The sequence below is a fragment of the Felis catus genome, chromosome C1 (genome assembly GCF_018350175.1).
Source record: "Felis catus isolate Fca126 chromosome C1, F.catus_Fca126_mat1.0, whole genome shotgun sequence".
NCBI lineage: Eukaryota > Metazoa > Chordata > Mammalia > Carnivora > Felidae > Felis > Felis catus.
The window spans coordinates 88,197,694-88,215,777 of record NC_058375.1 but is presented as its reverse complement, the minus strand read 5'-3'; the positions used below and the strand labels follow the sequence as shown (position 1 = coordinate 88,215,777).

General features: G+C 37.7%; 1 non-coding gene across 1 annotated transcript; it reads right to left on the bottom strand.

Moving 5' to 3' along the window:
• Nucleotides 1–2,387: 2,387 nt before the first annotated feature.
• LOC111561995 lies at nt 2,388–2,604 on the bottom strand. The gene has a single exon (XR_002745068.1). It is a non-coding gene; the product is annotated as a small nucleolar RNA U3 (small nucleolar RNA).
• Nucleotides 2,605–18,084: the final 15,480 nt, after the last annotated feature.

The following is an 18,084-nucleotide window of genomic DNA, read 5'->3' as shown; positions in this document are numbered from 1 at the left end:
CCTCTCTTTCTTCTTTCCTTATTCCTTCTGCCCTTCCCTCCCTCCTGAATTCAGTGTGCTAGGCCCTGTGATAGCATCTAGGTTCTTGCATTCCCTTTTGCAATTTTTGACCAAAATTATAAAAGGTGAAATGATGGAAAATAAGGGAATATTGGGAATAATGTGTATACTTGATTTCTCTTATCTAAGTTATCTCATTTGTAAGTACCCAACACACTTATAGGTCTTGAAAAAAACCCACAAAGTGTCACCTTTAACTGAGAGATCTCATCTCGTATAAACTGCCAGAAACAGCTTTTGCCCTTGAAGAGTCTTATAAGCTCTGATATTTTGAAGTGAGCTGAATTTTAGACTCTTACCCTTTGTTGTGTGGTAAAGCTGGTGTCCAGAAAGTTCAAATAAACTACTTCAATGAAATGGAATATTCCCAATAAATTACAGAAAGGAGTCAAATCCTTGGAGAGTCTTGTTGAATTAGCCATCATTTAATCAACCCCAACGTGCCCAAACTTTCTATAGCATAGGATATGTGTTTATTGTTGTTGATATATTTTTTTATTATTATTTTTGTTTGTTGTTCAATGAGAGACTTTATTTTGGATGGTGAAAAAAAGAGCAATTGTCTCAATGCTCATTTTCTTCAAAGCATAAAACTGAAAAGACTGACCATATTCTGTTATTGCATTGACCTTCGGTGGATGAAACGTGATGGATTTGACTGCATTTCTTACAATAATTAGGTTTTAATCCTATTTCTAGAGGATATATGCACATCAAATTAGGAGTGCTCATGTAGGGTGCCTGGGTGGTTCAGTCGGTTAAACAAGAAACTTTGGCTCAGGTCATGGTCTCACCGTTCATGGTTTGAGTCCTGCATTGGGCTGTGTTCTGACAGTTCAGAGCCTGGAGCCTGCTTTGGATTCCGTGTCTCCCACTCTCTCTGCCCCTTCCCCACTCACACTCTCTCTCTCAAAAATAAATTAACATTAAAAAAAAGGTGCTCATGCACATGTAACATTTAAGCATAACTAAGTAGTTTTTAGTGCTGAATAGGAATTTATGTATGGAACGGTCAGGAACAGTATTTCTGAGATGGCTGTAGACTTCTAAAGACTATGGTGCGTAGAAGTGTGTTTCTCCTAGACACATAATAAGCTTCCAAATTTTTGTTTTCAATTCAGAAATGTCTGTAAGACACTTCAGGAATTCAGAGAAAGAAACATCAACAAAGCTGGATATTCTAGAAAAAAAAGTGCTTATGGCATTTACTTTCATATACTTTCTGCATATCTGCATTGAGTTTACTATATGTTTGATAAGAGTTAATTTTAAATTTCCCCAGGGTGCCTGGGTGGCTCAGTCAATGAAATGTCTGACGGGTTCACGAGTTTGAGCCTGCATCTGTCAGTACAGAGCCTGCTTAGAATTCTCTCTCTCTCCCCTTCTCACTGCCCCTCCCCTGTTCTCCCTTTCTCAAAATAAACAAATAAACTTAAAAAAGAAAGAAAATTGCCAGACATTTTTCATAACTAAAAATCACCTCTCTCTTCTGTATAATCCTCAGGCATTTTGCATGGTCCACTATACTTTTTTCATGTGAAAAGGGGGGCTTGCCTCTTCTAATTATTCTGCTTCTTAGGCTGGAGATTTGTACATTAAATTGTTAGTTACTAAATATTAAGTCTGGAACAAGATATGACACTTCAGATATAGCAAAGGTAAATTATGGCATACAGCACTATTATAAGGTGTGCTACTATTTTTATAGTAACTTTACCCACTCTATAACCACAAATAAGTATTTGTCTAGTATGTGTGTCGTTTTAAGGAAATTGTGTTGCAGCTTGTAATTACTTGCTCAAACTTCCATCCATCTGCTCAAACTTAGACCTTGCACTGCCTCAAACGCACTTGAGGCAGGGGAAGGAAGAGAATGCTGACTATGTTTTCTTAGAGCTGATTAAAGCCATTGTATTTACTTTGGTCCTTTAAGAATAAATTTGCTTTACTGTGGGATCAATGAGTCTACTATGTTTCCTTGAAAAGTGAAGTACTTATGATGTGGCAATTTAGAGAGAGAAGAGAGAGAAAATGTCAGCAAGCTCTTGGTTTTCCTCAGTGATAGTTCCATGTGTACAACAACTACTAAGTCTGTATTTCTCTCTCTCTTTCTCTCGCACCCACACACCCACACACACACACACACACACACACACACACACACACACGCACACACACACACACCCTCCCCACACACAGCATTTGTAAAGCAGAATTCATTGCCTGAACTGCAAGGAAGACTTTCTCCCTCCTTTCAACCATTTATTTTTCTCATTAAACTGGACTTACTTTTTTTTTTTTTTTTTTTTTTTTTTTTTTTTTTAGAAACCACTCAGATGGTGTCCTTTCTCTTTTATTCACCCAAAGTGGGAAAAGAACAATCATCAAGGGCAAAGAGCAGCTGTAAAAGCAGCACTCAAAGCCAGCTTCATGCTCAGGAAAGGACACTGCATCTCCTTCTCATGATTTCTGGTATTCTTCACGTTCAGAGAATCTTCTCTAGTAATGAACTATAGAAATGACCCCTGAAAGTATTATAGTCTTTAACTGGACTTACAATAACACTATTAAAAGTCTTTTTGTATACATTCCTCTTTAATGCCCTTTATACTCTTCATGCATTTCTGTCTTTGAGCCATTTGCTCTTTATACAAGCATGTTTACACTGAGATTGTTTCTCTGCTGGGAATGCCCTTAAATTCATCCTTATTTACCAAAATCCTCATTGTCTCTCATATTCATGTATCATGTACTTTATCAAATATTCTCTCATTTCCACTAAAATAGTGGATCTTTCCTTTCTCTTTGCTTCCAAGATTTTGTTGCGTTTCTTTTATATTTGTGACAATTGGCCCTACACAATGATTAAATGTCTCCTTGTCTTTCTTTCCATCTAGGCTGTAAAATCCATAAACTTCTTCCATTAAAAGTCATGCTTTACATATATATTTGGAATGCACATAGCATTAGCAGGTGTCTGCCAACCAGTACTCAATGCATGTTTATTAACACAGCATCAATGCTGTCATTCCTCTGGAAATGTAATCTTGCCTCTCTGCTTATGGAAATTTTCTGTCCTTCGGAAATCAGCTCTTTCTCGTCATCATCTGGTGACCCCAACCCTCAGTGATGTCTTTTTTTCCTAACTGGAAAGTTGTTTGGAGGATCAAAGGAGCTAAGATACAAGGAGAGTGTCTGGCACAGAGTCAGCACTATGTAAGCATTAGCTCTATGAGTTTCATTTATAGTTTGTAATGCACAGAGAGGTGATATACTCAAGAGTACCTGGTGGATAAGTGGTAGAGTGAAATGGAGATGTGGGGCCCCTGGCTTTCCATCTGGGTCTGTGATAGATTTCTCTAAGTCATTGAATCTTTCCCAAGATCCCTGTGACCCTGGCTGCTTGGTTAAGGAAGTATGCATAAAGAACACTCTAGAAAACAGACCATTTATTATTAGCTAGAGCCTAGTTCTGCTCTTTGAGAAAGAACTTTGACTTCTAGCCTAAATTCTAAATTAAAATTGAATAAACAATTTTCTTGATCCTTTACATTGAGCCCTGACCTCATTCTTGCATGTTTTTTAAAGAGAGAGAGATACATCCCACAAGGATTGAGCTTACTTAAGACATCTCTTACTGTAAATATGGGAAGGATTAGAATAGTATTTTCATTTAATTACTGCCTATTATTTCCCAGGAAAATATTACAAATATTTGCAATATTACAATTATTTGCCAGGCGAATAATACAAATATTATCTCTGCTTCTTACTGCAATAATATATGGGGAACACTGGTATCCCTATTTAACTGATGAGAGAAAAGAAGCTCATGGCCTGTAAATGACTTGCCCAAATGTATTCAATAAAGGTAAGATGACAGAGTGTTAAATATGCCTGATTCCTGCCTCAAATAACAGGTGTTCAAATTTTGGGTTTATCATTTATCAGTTATGTGATCTTGCTTTAGTTACTTAGGCCTTAGTTTCCTCATGTGAAAGTGGGGTGATAACATTATCCACCATATGTTGTTGCTGTAATGACTAAGACTTTATAAAAGATTTTAAAATGTCAGATTTAAATGAGAGGTAATATAATTTCATTCCAAATCTATGTGTTAGCCTCTACAAGCATGATGCAGCTTCTATTCAATTAATTCAAAAAATATTTATTCAGCATCTGTTCTAGGCTCTTGGAGTAAAGTCAGTGAACAAAACAGGCAAGGACTGTTGCCCTTGTGCAGCTTATGTAAGAGCAAGAAAAGACAGTCAATAAACAAAATAAAGAGGTAGATTATTTCACATTTTTAAAGAAGATGACAGTGTTATGGGAAATTAAAATGTAGGGAAGGTGGATTGAAAATATCTAGAGGTGCAATTTGTTGTTTTTTTTTAATTTTTAGAAAATGTTTATTTTTGAGAGAGAAAGAAAGAGAGAATGCAGGGGAGGAGCAGAGAGAGAGGAGGACAGGATATCTGAAGTGGGCTCTGTGCTGACAGCAGAGAGCCTAATCTGGTGCCCAAACCCACGCACCATGAAATCATGGTCTGAGCCAGATGCTTAGCCTACTGAGCCACCCAGGCACCCCATGGAGATACAATACCAAGTGGATGATCAGAGTATAGCTTACAAAATAGATTACAATTGAAACAAGACTTGAAGACAATGAGGGGGATGGGGAACTTTCCAGGAAGAGAGGTTTTGCACAAAGTTCCTTATGTGGTTTGTTACCTGATATGTTTGAGCAACAGCAAAGAGGTCTCTGTGGTCAGGGGAAGAGTGATAGGTGTGGTCACAGCAATAGCAGGTCCTATACAATGTTGTAAGCCCTCATGAAGACTTTTATTTTTACTGTGCAGAGGAGTGAAATTACCTGATGAGTTTTAAAGGGATACCTCTGGCTATTGCATTAAGAACAGATCAGGGGCGCCTGGGTGGCGCAGTCGGTTAAGCGTCCGACTTCAGCCAGGTCACGATCTCGCAGTCCGTGAGTTCGAGCCCCGCGTCGGGCTCTGGGCTGATGGCTCAGAGCCTGGAGCCTGTTTCCGATTCTGTGTCTCCCTCTCTCTCTGCCCCTCCCCCTTTCATGCTCTGTCTCTCTCTGTCCCAAAAATAAATAAACGTTGAAAGAACAGATCATAAGGGAACGAGAGCAGAAGCAAAACAATCAGTTAGAAGGTGACTTCGATAACACATATGAGAGATGTGGTGGCTCAGAGCATGGTGGGAGCAAAAGAGTGGTAGAAAGTGATAATCTGGAAAAAAAAAAAAAAGAAGTGATAGCCTGCAGGTGGATCCAATAGGATTTCCTTTCATATTAGTTGTGGATATGAGAGAAAGTGTAGATTTGAAGATGGCACAAAAAATTTTAGTCTGAACAAATGGAATGGGTGAACAGTCAACATGGTAAAGATGGCTTTCAGCAGATTTTGTTGGGAATTGGCATTAAAGAAAAGATCAGAAATTCTGTTTTGCACATGCCGAATCTGGGATGCCTGCTGAATCTGGGATGCCAGTAGGAAGGGTTCAGAAGTTGTTCATCTTTATTTTGGCTATTTTAGCTTATGTACTTGCCAATGTTTTCCTTTCAGCTTAATGTTGCCTTCTTAATTCTTCCATTTATTTTCTATCACTATCTAGGTTGTGTATTTGGTAATAAAGGGGCTTTATGATGTAATTATTCTAAATAACTTGTAATGCTGAAAAACTGAAACTTATTAAATCCTTTTTCCTGATTGATTGATTAATTCAAATATTAAGTTCTCTTTTGCATTAAAGACAAGAAAAGATCATTTCATTGAAAAGTAATTGAACTGTATCCATTGTCATCTTTTATTTGCAAGATATAGTTCTATAAATCTGTTTTTGCATAAAACATATATTAGCAGAGTACATATATGTGCAGAAATTTTTTTACATATTTTTGTTTATTAATTCATTCTAGGATAGATATAATTATATTTATTTAACTATGCAATTTATAATTAAAATATTTAACTTTAAAATATTTAATATAATACACAATATATTTAATATAATATTTAATTACAATTAAATATTAAATTAATTTAATTATGATTATATATTTTGCAAGCAAATTATTTACTTAAGCAAGAAAAAATAATTTATTGAAAGAATAACAGTAGTCTATAAAAATAAAAGAACAGATCAGCTCCTGGAAAGACAAGAACTAGTCATTTTAGTAAAAAATGTAGACTTTGGTTTTACTTTTTAAAGAAAGTATCAAATGAAGCATACCACATGTGCTGATGATGCTGGTTACTCAAGCATTCATCTTCCTACTTTTGATTCTGGGGTTTCGTTCCCTGGAATTCTAATGGAAAAGGCAGGGTACAAATGAAGACATGGCCCTCTTTGGAAATACCAACACTCCAAAGAGGGAATATACTATTACCCCTCCAGTAGCAATTTGTGGGTTTATGAAAGAACACATGTCAGAGAAGGACTTGCTTATGGATTTGAGGGAGATTGCAATATCAAGTAAATGTAATGACATACTTTAGCAAATGCACATGTCCGTAGAACTATGACATGTACTTAGAGAGATGAGAAAAGATTGAAAAAAATTTAACAGATATTCACCTTTAAAAATGGGCAAATATATATTTTTGCTTCCCATAAAAGATAAGATTTAGTTTTTCAGGAAGCTCTTATTTTCTTTCCCCCCTCCTCCTCTCTTCTCAATTTGTAGGATAAGGAGCTCCATTTCTGCACATTGCTTTTGTAGAGAAATTGTTGTGCTTTTTAACTGTCAGACCAGAGTAAACTTGTTTAAGGCCAAAAGGAATTTGTCTTCTCGTGTACTGAAAGTACAGGAGACCTGAATTCAAGGTCAAACAAAGTCATCAGAAACTGGGCTTGGTCCATTTTTATCGCTGCCTTTTGCTGGCTTACCTTCATTTTCACCAGTCACACCATGCTAACTCTAAGAAGCGAGTGAAAAAAGCACTTGTTTCTCTCCCAACTGTTACAGCAAAATACTATTTTGTAAAACTGCCTCCAATTGGGTCATATATGCCCCCGAATTAATCAGTGGATCTATGGAAATGCAATGCAGTCTTCCAGACTGATGGCCCATTTGGTAACTGGAGGAGGAGTCAGCTGAGGATGAAAGGAGCAGTGGTTTGCCAAAGAAAAATACATATGCTACTAAAAGTACCATGGTGAATGGTAAGTGGCCAGAGCAACAGATGCCCAGTTGAAGAACATTTAATGTGTTGAAAAGAGAACACACAGTATCTTCTCAAGAAACTTCAACAAATTAACTCCTTTTTGATTTTCTTATTCTGGTTGTAGCATGTATCAGTATTCTCCCAGACCCAAAACCTCAAAATAGTTTTTACACATCCCTCTTCCTTGGCTCAGTCATCAAGTTCTATGAATTTATCTTTCATAATGTCTTTTGCATCTGAACTTTTCTTCCCATTGTCAGTGCCACCTTTCAAATTTGGGCTATTACTAATTCCTACCTAGGTAGTTGCGTTAGCCTCCTAACTGATCTTTCAGCTTTCAGTTTCCCAGTATTTTGCAGATATAAATCAAATTTTATTTCACTTTCTCACTTATGTTTCTATGATTGCTCAAAATTTTTATTTTATTCCTCAGTGCTGTAACATAAAGACCACTGTACTTCCTATAATATTTATCTAGGATCCAGGAATTTTATGTTTTAATTATTTTCTGCTTATTAATTGTTACTCTTATTTGTAAAAGTTATCCAAAATTGAGTTGAATTCAGTGCTAATTCTTTAACTTTCCCCACAGACCTAAAATTTCAGTAAATGAACATTATCTTATTGAAATTTTAGAGACATGGTATTTTTTTTCCTTAAGAAAAATGATACAGTATAGAAATTGTTTTAGAAAAATTAGTCTGACTGGGTGTTAGCTGAAGTTAACAATGGAGGCAGAAAGACCCATTCAAGGTTACTGCTGTAATATAAGCATATGTGGTAAAGTCTGGAGTAAACGGAGTGGGGCCTAGAAATAAAAAGGAAGACAGATTGAAAGAGAGAAATTTGTATTTTACCTCCCAGTTTAACTGTGAGAGCCTTAAGGGTTAGGATTATATCACCTTTCTGTCTGCATTGAATAACAATGAATAGCCAGGTCAGAGCAAATCTTCAGTAAAACCTGCGAGTGTTGAACAAAATTTTGTGACTGATGGTATATGGGAGTTTTAGTCTGAGTAATTAGGAAAAATATAGGAAAGAGTCCAAAACATTTATTTTAAAAAAATTAAGTTTATTTATCTATTTTGAGAGAACCAGCAGGGCACAGAGAGGAGACAGAAGATCAGAAGCAGGCTCCATACTGACAGCAGAGACCCTGATGCAGGGCTCCAACCCACGAACCGTGAGATCATGACCTGAGCCAAAGTCTGACACTTAACCGGACTAACTGAGCCACCCAGGTGCCCCCAAAACATTCCTTCTCTTCTCTCCTCTCCTCTTCTCTCCTCTCTTCTCCTCTCCTCCCCTTTCCTCATCTCTTCTATTCCTTTCTGTCTTCCCTTCCCTTCCCTTTCCTTCCCTTCCCTCCCCTCCCCTCCCCTCCCCTCCCCTCCTCTCCCCTCCCCTCCCCTCCCCTCCCCTCCCCTTCCCTTCCCTCCCCTTCCCTCCCCTTCCCTCCCCTCCCCTCCCCTCCCCTCCCCTCCCCTCCCCTCCCCTCCCTTCCCTTCCCTTCCCTTCCCTTCCCTTCCCTTCCCTTCCCTTCCCTTCCCTTCCCTTTCCTTCCCTTCCCTTCCCTTCCCTTCCCTTCCCTTCCCTTCTCTTCCTTTACCTCCCTTCTCCTCTCTCATTCCTTTTTTCCTTCCTTCCTTCCTTCCTTCCTTCCTTCCTTCCTTCCTTCCTTCCTTCCTTTTTTTATTTTCAGAGGAAAGAAATTATTTATTTGGACTCCTGGAGGTTGTTGTTGTTATGGTTGTTTCAAGAAAGGCACTATGCCAGCTTCTGAGTGATATCATGATGATTTTTCTGCTATTAAGATGATATACCTAATACCTTTTGTAAAAATACTGGTGAGGAGCCTAGCTGCTCCTTCCTGTTCCTTCAGTAAACAGTTCCCCTATTCTTGTCTTTAAAAGAAGTCTGGATGCTACCAAGATTTATGCTTCTCAGTTTTTCAGGGAGATTAAACCTGGGTTTTACTTAGAAAATCCACCATGGAAGACTCTAGGGTCATCTTTTTGTACTTACCAGTAATATAAAAACATATTTTAGATGAACTGGTATAAGAGGTTCAACATTCTGTGTGAGTGTCATGTAGTGCTCACTAACAAAACTCTATACTTTATAAAGCACTTCTGCTGATAAATCATATTTAGCACTTACAATAATTTTGTGAAATAACTGTAACAAATGTTTGAACTTCATGTTATTAATGAGGAAACTGAAATTCATATGATATTGAAATGTATTTTTGCTTTGGTCAGCTTATCTTACGTTTTCTGGGACCTATTTTCTTTTAGGGAATTATTCTTTGCCCTCTCTAACATATTTTCCAAATCAGAGCTGCTGTAATCTTATATGACCTCATCTTTCTGGCCACAGTGATTTTTCTAAGATGGTTGCATGTCCTATGCTGGACAAATATAATAATTCATTCTCTGGCCACAGTAATTCTAGAGCCAGCAAATTCTTTCATCGAACCTGGTCAATTAAAGTCTTTCCTTTCTTGCAATTTAAAATAAGAACCATGAGGGGCTCCCCAGGTGGCTCAGTTGATTAAGCTTAGGACTTTTGACTCTTGATCTTGGCTCATATCAGGATCAGCCAGTACTTGGGTTCGAGTCTCGAGTCAGGCTCTGCTCTGACAGCATGGCACCTACTTGGGATTCTCTTTCTGCCCCTCCCCAACCCCCCCTTCTCAAAATAAGTGAACATTAAAACTAGATTTTAAATGAGAGCCATGAAAGGGGCACCTGGGTGGCTCAATTGGTTAAGTGTTCAGTTCTTGATTTTGCCTCAGGTCATGATCTCCCAGTTCATGGATTCAAGCCTCCCATCGGACCTGAACTGACAGCAAGTAGCCTGCGTGGGATTGACTCTTTTCCCTCTATGTCCCTTCTCTGTTTGCACGTGTGCACTCTTCTTCTCTCTCTCAATCTCTATCTCTCTCAAAAATAAACATTAGTAAAATAAAATAAAATAAAATAAAATAAAATAAAATAAAATAAAATGAGAACCATGAGAATAGGAGGGTGAAATCGTGAGGAATGAAGTCAAGAATTGACAGAGGCAATGCTTCCCAGTATATGGGAGAAGGTGAATCTGGCACACAAAGAAAAGTAGAGATGAGAGAGAAAGGTAGTACTGATTAACATCATCCAATTCCTCTGATTCATAAGGCAAAACTCTAGCTAATACAATGGTTTAACTATACAAACTGATAAATTATACTTTATTTGGCTAATCTGGTTTATGATGGCTTTCTGTTTCATTGACTTAAGTCAGAAGAGTTTTAATACAACCGAAACTATAAATACAGTACCCCAAAACACATATTTAATTAGTGACAAATGCTGGAATAGATCCTGATTTTCTGATAGTCTAAAGTATATTTTTAAATACATGATAGTGATTACTTACATGAAGCAGACACTGTCAATACTCCACCCACATCACCTTTGGATCCCTTTGCTACTTTCATGTGCACAAGCTCCCAGGGGACTTATCTCCCACTAGCCAGCATGATTGTTACCTTTTTTGGAGGACTATCCTCAGGTTGTTAGAACCAATTCAGCCTATGCTGCCTGAGAACCAGAAATGCCTGGGAATTATCGCCCCCTGGGGGCAGCCCTTGAAAGGACTGGCAAGTAGTAGGTCTTAATTTTCCATCTTCTGTTAAGGATAGCTCTGAGGTATGATTAATCTATACTGTTTCCAGAGTTTCCTTGAAATATTGAGTCAAAGGTACCTTCCGCTGAACTTACTTAATATTGCACCTTTACACAGCCTCTTTCCCTTTTCATTCCTCTAGCAGGTCCCCTCCCCCCACACTCACATGGAATCCTCTCAGGGTGTAATTCTAGGGAGCCCAATCAAAGATAATGGACTACCTTTTTTGCCAAGCTAAACAAGGCAACACAGAAGTTCAAGAATTATGAATGAGAGGACTCAGGTGAAGAACCTAGGTGTGAGATATCAAAAGTAGGTGCAAGAGAACTGTTTGGGAGAGGGACATGAAAAAGCAGGTACTAAGATAACCACTATAATTGTGTTATTCCTCACCTGGAAATGGGAATTAATCAGACAATGACCTAAAAATGTGGTTCAGCTATATTTCCAGTGAATTGAAAGGGTACACCTTCTTTACATGAGCCAAACATTACAGAGCAGTATTTTACAGTGGTGTGTATCTTGGCTTACAATTTAAGGTTATAATTTATTCTTCTTGGTTTATTTCCCAGTATTCACAGCAATGTCTAGCATACCTGACTGAGGAGTATTGTTGGCTGGAATCTTAGGAGGAAATCTTTACTGAAATCGTTGTAAGAAAGTTATGATTCTTTCCAAAAGTTCAGGAGTAGAATTACTAAGCAGCTGATTTGTTGATTCTCTAAGAAGTGTTCATCTTCTTCTCCCCAAAACAAATACACAGACAAAAATATTTTCTGCATTTACCAGCCAACACCTACCTGTCTATTGGAGCCTTATTTGAGGGAACAGAGAGTAAAAATATGGATAATTCACGGATATCAGTGATCATTTAAATATTCATTTAAATATTTCTAATACATATTCAAAATTTTTCTAATACACTTTCAAAACTTATTAGAGAAATACTTGTTCATCACTCTTTAATTATATTTGTATATTTTATTTTATTTTTCATAAGCCACATATTTCATAGAACAGTTCCAAGCATTTCAGATGCCTTAAATAAAAAGTTTCATGAACGTGAGCTTCTGCTTCTCAGTGTGTTTCCTGTTTCCTGTTTCCTGAATTTACATTCATACTCAATGTAGGCTTAGGCTTGTTGTGGGGTGTGTGTATGTGTGTGTGTGTGTGTGTGTGTGTGTGTGTGTGTGTTTGTGTGTCTGTCTGTCTGTCTGTCTGTCTGCCTGTTCTGTCTGTTCTGCCTGTCTCTGTGTGTTACTACTTCTTGCTGTTCTCTTCATAGAATTTCCATGCTTCTAGTACTAACAGATTCTTTCTGTCTTGATAGTCTCTAGAGCAGGGCCATTCTAGTATTCTAGGCAATAATCAAAAGAAAAACTTCAAAAATAATAGTTTCATAAACTTTTTTGTTGTTGTTAGACTGTGAGATACTTGATGGCAGGAACCATGACTTATTCATCTTTGTATGTGAGTGTATAGAAGATGCTCAACAAATATTTGCAGAATGAATGAATAAACAGATTATGCATAGAAAGTTCCAAATGGTTAGTCTTTCCCCCCACAACCCATTACACTCCCTGGAGAAAATAAAGTTGGGTTAGAACAGTGGGTTCTAAGACATCGACTTCTCAATGTTGGACTTGTCTCCTCCTTGAGAATATTAGTAATATATCTTAGAAGGAAGCATGCAGACAAAAGTGTGGCTCCCCCCCCCTTTTCTGTCCCTGGAGCAGACTGTGCCCAGTAAAAAATGTGGCAAAATAATTTTCAAGATGTGACCTACTCCATTTTTATTCCTTTTCATAATCTCACCGGTAATTTAAAAAGCATCACTGATGGGGCACCTGGGTGGCTCAGTCAGTTAAGTGTCTGACTTCGGCTCAGGTCATGATCTCGCAGTCTGTGAGTTCAAGCCCCGCATCAGGCTCTGTGCTGACAGCTCAGAGCCTGGAGCCTGTTTCAGATTCTGTGTCTCCCTCTCTCTCTGACCCTCCCCCATTCATACTCTGTCTCTCTCTGTCTCAAAAATAAATAAATGTTAAAAAAAATTAAAAAATAAAAAACATCACTGTTATTTATATTTCATGTTGTAAAAGATTAGTTTACTTTGATAGAAAGATAGTGTATAAATGTAATAAGCAACTAAACATAATAAAAGTCAGTGTACAATTGCAATAGAGTGAGTATGCAAGGTTGAAGAAAGCTGTCTGGTATATCTTAAACACAGAATTTCTGACTTCCAATCCAAGGCTCTTTTCAGTAAACTACAATCCTATTCATTTCACATTTCCTGGATCAGCTGTAGCAAAAGATAAGACAATATTCTGCTCTATGCCAATTTCCCAATTTACCCAGGTTCCCAAAAGTCATGTGGGTTTCCTAAAGTAACAACAGCAGTATGAAAAGTGGAAAAGTAGCTTTAAGGCATAAAACAATATTAATGCCTGTTATTAGTTCTATGCAGGAGCAATTATTATGATTTTGCAACCTATTTTTTTGTGAAACAGTTGTCACAGGTAATATTATATAATAAATATATGAGAACTTCTTTCAGGTTAGGGGAAACATTCTAACCTCAAAATTACTACTTCAAACAAATGGAAATCTGTTCTAAATTGAGCCATTGAGAAAAACAATAGAAATCTATACTGGATTTCTGTTCTTATTAAAATACCCAAATTTAATAAGAAATTAGACAAATATTTTTTCAAAGTCTAACATCTAACACATTGTATTAAGAGATTGCTCAAGGTGCCTGGGTGGCTCAGTTAGTTGAGTGTCCCACTCTTGATTTCCATTCAGGTCATGATCCCAGGGATCATGTGGGATCCCAGGGATCCCTTGTGGGATCGAGCCCCACATTGTGCTCTGGGCTGGGGGTGGAGCCTGCTTAGGATTCTCTCTTTCTCTCTCCCTCCACACCTCTCCCCTGTTTGTACTCTTTCTCTCTATAAAATAAAATTTTAAATAAGGAGAGATATTGCTCATCTCTTAGCCCATCACATCCTGAATGCACAGTTTTTTATTTGTTTACTAATATATTCCTAGTTCTTAACATATTGCCTGACACATGACAGAAGTTCAGTGGGTATTTATTGAATTAACTACACTTAATATATCATTTTGTTATACTTATTACTGCAGTATATGTCACCATACAATGTACCCGTATTATCTGTACTAAGCTCTGTGGCCTACCTTATGATTTCAGATAACAAAGGCAAAATCTGGAGGCATGTAATATATTGTTTTTCCACATGTGTTCAATCACTGAATCATATCTCATAAAAATTAACTTAGCACTCACACTGTGTACAGCCCTCTGTTAGGTATTGGGAGGGCCATCCAGTGAAGGATATAAAGCTAGAGAACTATCCAATCTGCCTTAAAGTAATTTATCATTGTCTTTATAAAATGTTGCTTATTATTAAAATGGTGCTTACTAAAGATAATTTTAACTTATTTAAAGAAATACGTGAAGTTTCTCAGATGCTGGGGCAAATTATGAAGCCAATCTTGAAATAAATCTTAGAAAATGTCGTTTCTCTCATACAAAGCTAATACATTTAGAACATAAATACAAAATGCTCTGATTAAAGGAGAAACAATATCATAAACTGGAAAATTTCAACACAATAAAACATCATTTGCCACTTGGAGGATCTTAAAGATGCCCTGAAAACTGCACGCGCTTATATAAATACTAGTTTTTTCTTCTGCTTAGGGATTTAGAGAATGTCCCTCTGGGTGGGAGTGTAGCTTATTTAGTTAATTTGTGAGCCCCATGAATCACGGAAATTTTGATAGTCCTTAAATAGATTTCAGAACACTTTACCAATTTTTAGAGCTTCAAACCTTTTGAAAACCTTCCATATTAGGAGTGTGTCCAAAACTATTTCAGGTTTAATTTTTTTTGTTGTTGTTATTTTTTAATATGAAATTTATTGTCAAATTGGTTTCCATACAACACCTAGTGCTCATCCCAAAAGGTGCCCTCCTCAATACCCATTATTTCAGGTTTAATTTAATTTCAAGATATTTTCTCATCGTAGTAGAAAAATGATGCCAAGGCTTTTTCTTTTCCCAAAAGGAACTGTGAGGTGCGTTGATTAAAGTAATTATATAGTGCATACACTTTTCAAATGACAATTCCCAGCACCCCATCCCCAAGCTTCTTAAAAAAATTTTCTTTAATGTTAATTTTTGAGAGAGAAAGAGAGAGTGTGAATGGGGAAGGGGCAGCAGGAGAAGGAGACAGAATCTGAAGTAGACTCCAGGCTCCAAGCTCCAAGCTATCTGCACAGAGCCTGACGCAGGGCTCAAACCCACCGTGAGATCATGACCTAAGCCAAAGTCGGATGCTTAACCGACTGAGCCCCCCAGGTGCACCACCATCCCCAAGCTTCTTATATGCCACCAGCCCTGCTTTTGCAAATCACTGCAACAATTGAATTTGAGAACTCATAAAATTTTTACTTTGTACTTCCTCATTTCCATTTGTACTTTGAAAAAAATTCTCATTACTGCTGCTCCACTATATTTCAGTGTAGGCCTTAGGCCTGAGTTGTCCAGAACATATATCAGTGCACATCTGGGCATTTTTCATGCCTGTTCTCATTGTCTGATGCAAGAGTATATGACTCTTCCACTCTCTTTTCAGACTATTACCATTAGTTCACTGCTTCTTTTTTATTACCACTTCTTTGGTCAAATGAGGGGAACCTTATGCCAAGATCAAAATATGTTTCTACTTTGATAAATTCTATTTCTTTGGAACTGTGTAAGCATGACATTCACTTGCACTCTCTTTTGATTGTCCCTTTTAGATTAAGGGATGGTAACAGATAAGAAAGGCCTATTTCTTGAAGTTGACAAGCCCAAAGATGAACTGAAAACACACTGTTTGCTTGCTGTTAATCACCACACAAAAGTGGCAATGATAAAAATTACATGCAAAGAGGGGCACCTGGGTGACTCAATCTGTTAAACGTATGACTCTTGATAATCGACACAGGTGGTGATCTTGCAGTCTAGGGATTGAGCCTTGCATCGGGCTCCATGCTGAGCATGGAGCCTGCTTGGGACTCTCTCTCTCTCTCTCTCTCTCTCTCTCTCTCTCTCTCTCTTCTCCTCTCCCTCTCTCCCTCTTCCCCTCTCCCCTGCTCACGCTTTCTCTCTCAAAATAAATAAATTAATTAAAAGAAAAAATTACAGGCAGGGATGCCTGGGTGGCTCAGTTGGTTGAGCGTCCGACTTCGGCTCAGGTCATGATATCCCAGTCTGTGAGTTTGAGCCCCTTGGGGGGCTTTGTGCTGACAGCTTGGAGCCTGGAACCTGCTTCTGATTCTGTGTCTCCCTGTCTCTCTGCACCTCCCCCGCTCATGCTCTGTCTCTCTCTCTCCGTCAAAAATAAATAAACATTAAAAAAAAAATTACAGGCAAAGTAATATAATGCATTTAAAACAGGTTTTATGACATTTTTCTGGAAAAGAGAAGGTCCATAAAATATTAATGGTATAAGGAATTAGATCATTGATTTAGTTATAGAAGCCCTTAATATTGGATTTAGGGTTACAGAATGGTTCATTCTTAGAAACTTAGGCAGGCTCAAGTTCTATTCTAATCACATGCTAGCTATCCAGTCTTACTGTAGTGGCCCTCTGTTAATTGGAGTTCTACCTCACTTTCTTCCTTTTCCAGTCAAAGTCCCCAACTTTACTTTGGCCTTTTATCTCTTCTACATTCTCTTTCTGTATATTTAGATTGGGTCTCATCCTTGACTCAAGAGTCGGAGTAAGAGAATTTACGCAGAGTTAACTGGTGGATCGTATTGCTTCAGATCACAATGCTTAGGCGTGGGCATGAGACATGACCAGGGCAAGTAAGAATCAGTGAGGCTTCTCTTGGAACTGCTAGCACAGAAGTGGTGCTCTATCACCGTGCGTTACTTGAGAGATGTCCAGGCTAGGTGCTGTAACAGCTGCCTCTTTGCCACCTGTAGCCTGAAATTGAAGTCCATTAGGGAAGGTGTTGCTGACAGGAGGTGTAAAAGTGAGTCCTGATGACATTATTTGTGCCCTGTGTTCCCTTGTGCCAAAGATAGGCCCTATTTTGAGAATTCTCGAAATAAAGAACCAATAAATTCCTTTTTTGCCTAAGTCATTTGGAGATGGTTTTGATTTATGTACTTATACTTCAGTGTTTGTAATAAACAATGCTCACTGACTCAGATTTTGATATCAGAATGTGGGAATGTTAGAAGTAGTATTTTCTAAAATTTTAAAATTTGTTCAGTAGAAAAAATATATATAGTGGTGAGGTACCTTGTATCCTAGGCTGGGAGATTGGTAATTTTTATTCTTCACAATAAAATAGGTAATTAGAATATGCAGTAGCATATTAGATCATGGAATTTAAACAATGAGTCTATTACGGCTGCAGAATATGGTTGCTTTGTTTTGTTTTTGGTAGAAAAAATTTAGCATGCTGGAGTATGTTGGTTACATTTTGAACTTAGTAAAAGACACTTAGAAATCAAAAAGGCTTAGTTAAAACTCATCTATCTGGAAGCAGGGTAAAAAGGAAATATACTTGTTCTACAAAAACCAATTTTGCCTAGGGCTTGCTATTTATGATGTTTGAAGTACCAGAAATCTTAGTCTTTGTGTGTTAGAAATGCTACCCAAACTAACAATCAGAGGCAAGGTGGCAGGTAATATGAAGATCATCATGTTCTATACTCCTGCATCACAAGGGGACAATTGCTTCTGTAGAGTTGTGGCCGAAAAGAGAAGATTGTATAGAGTTTTCTCTACCCAGGCTTTCAAACTACCCATTGAGTTGAAAAGAGAAGATGTAAATTCCAGAGCTAACACAGCATCCTGCTGCTCAATAAAGTCAGAGACTGAAGATGCACTGGGAAGGCTTTTAGTTTTATTAATTTTCATTTGGGGCTTCTGATACTTGCAATTTGAAGTGTCCTTCACTGTTAAATTGAGTCTCAGAGAGCTTTGATTTCTTATAGATAATATAGGAAAGACAATAACTTTCTTCCAAGATAAATTTAAGGATTAAATTAGACCATACAAGTTGGAGGATTAAGCACCTTGTCTGGTCCATAGTTGAGACTTGATATCGCAACAAATATTATTGGTGTAGGTAG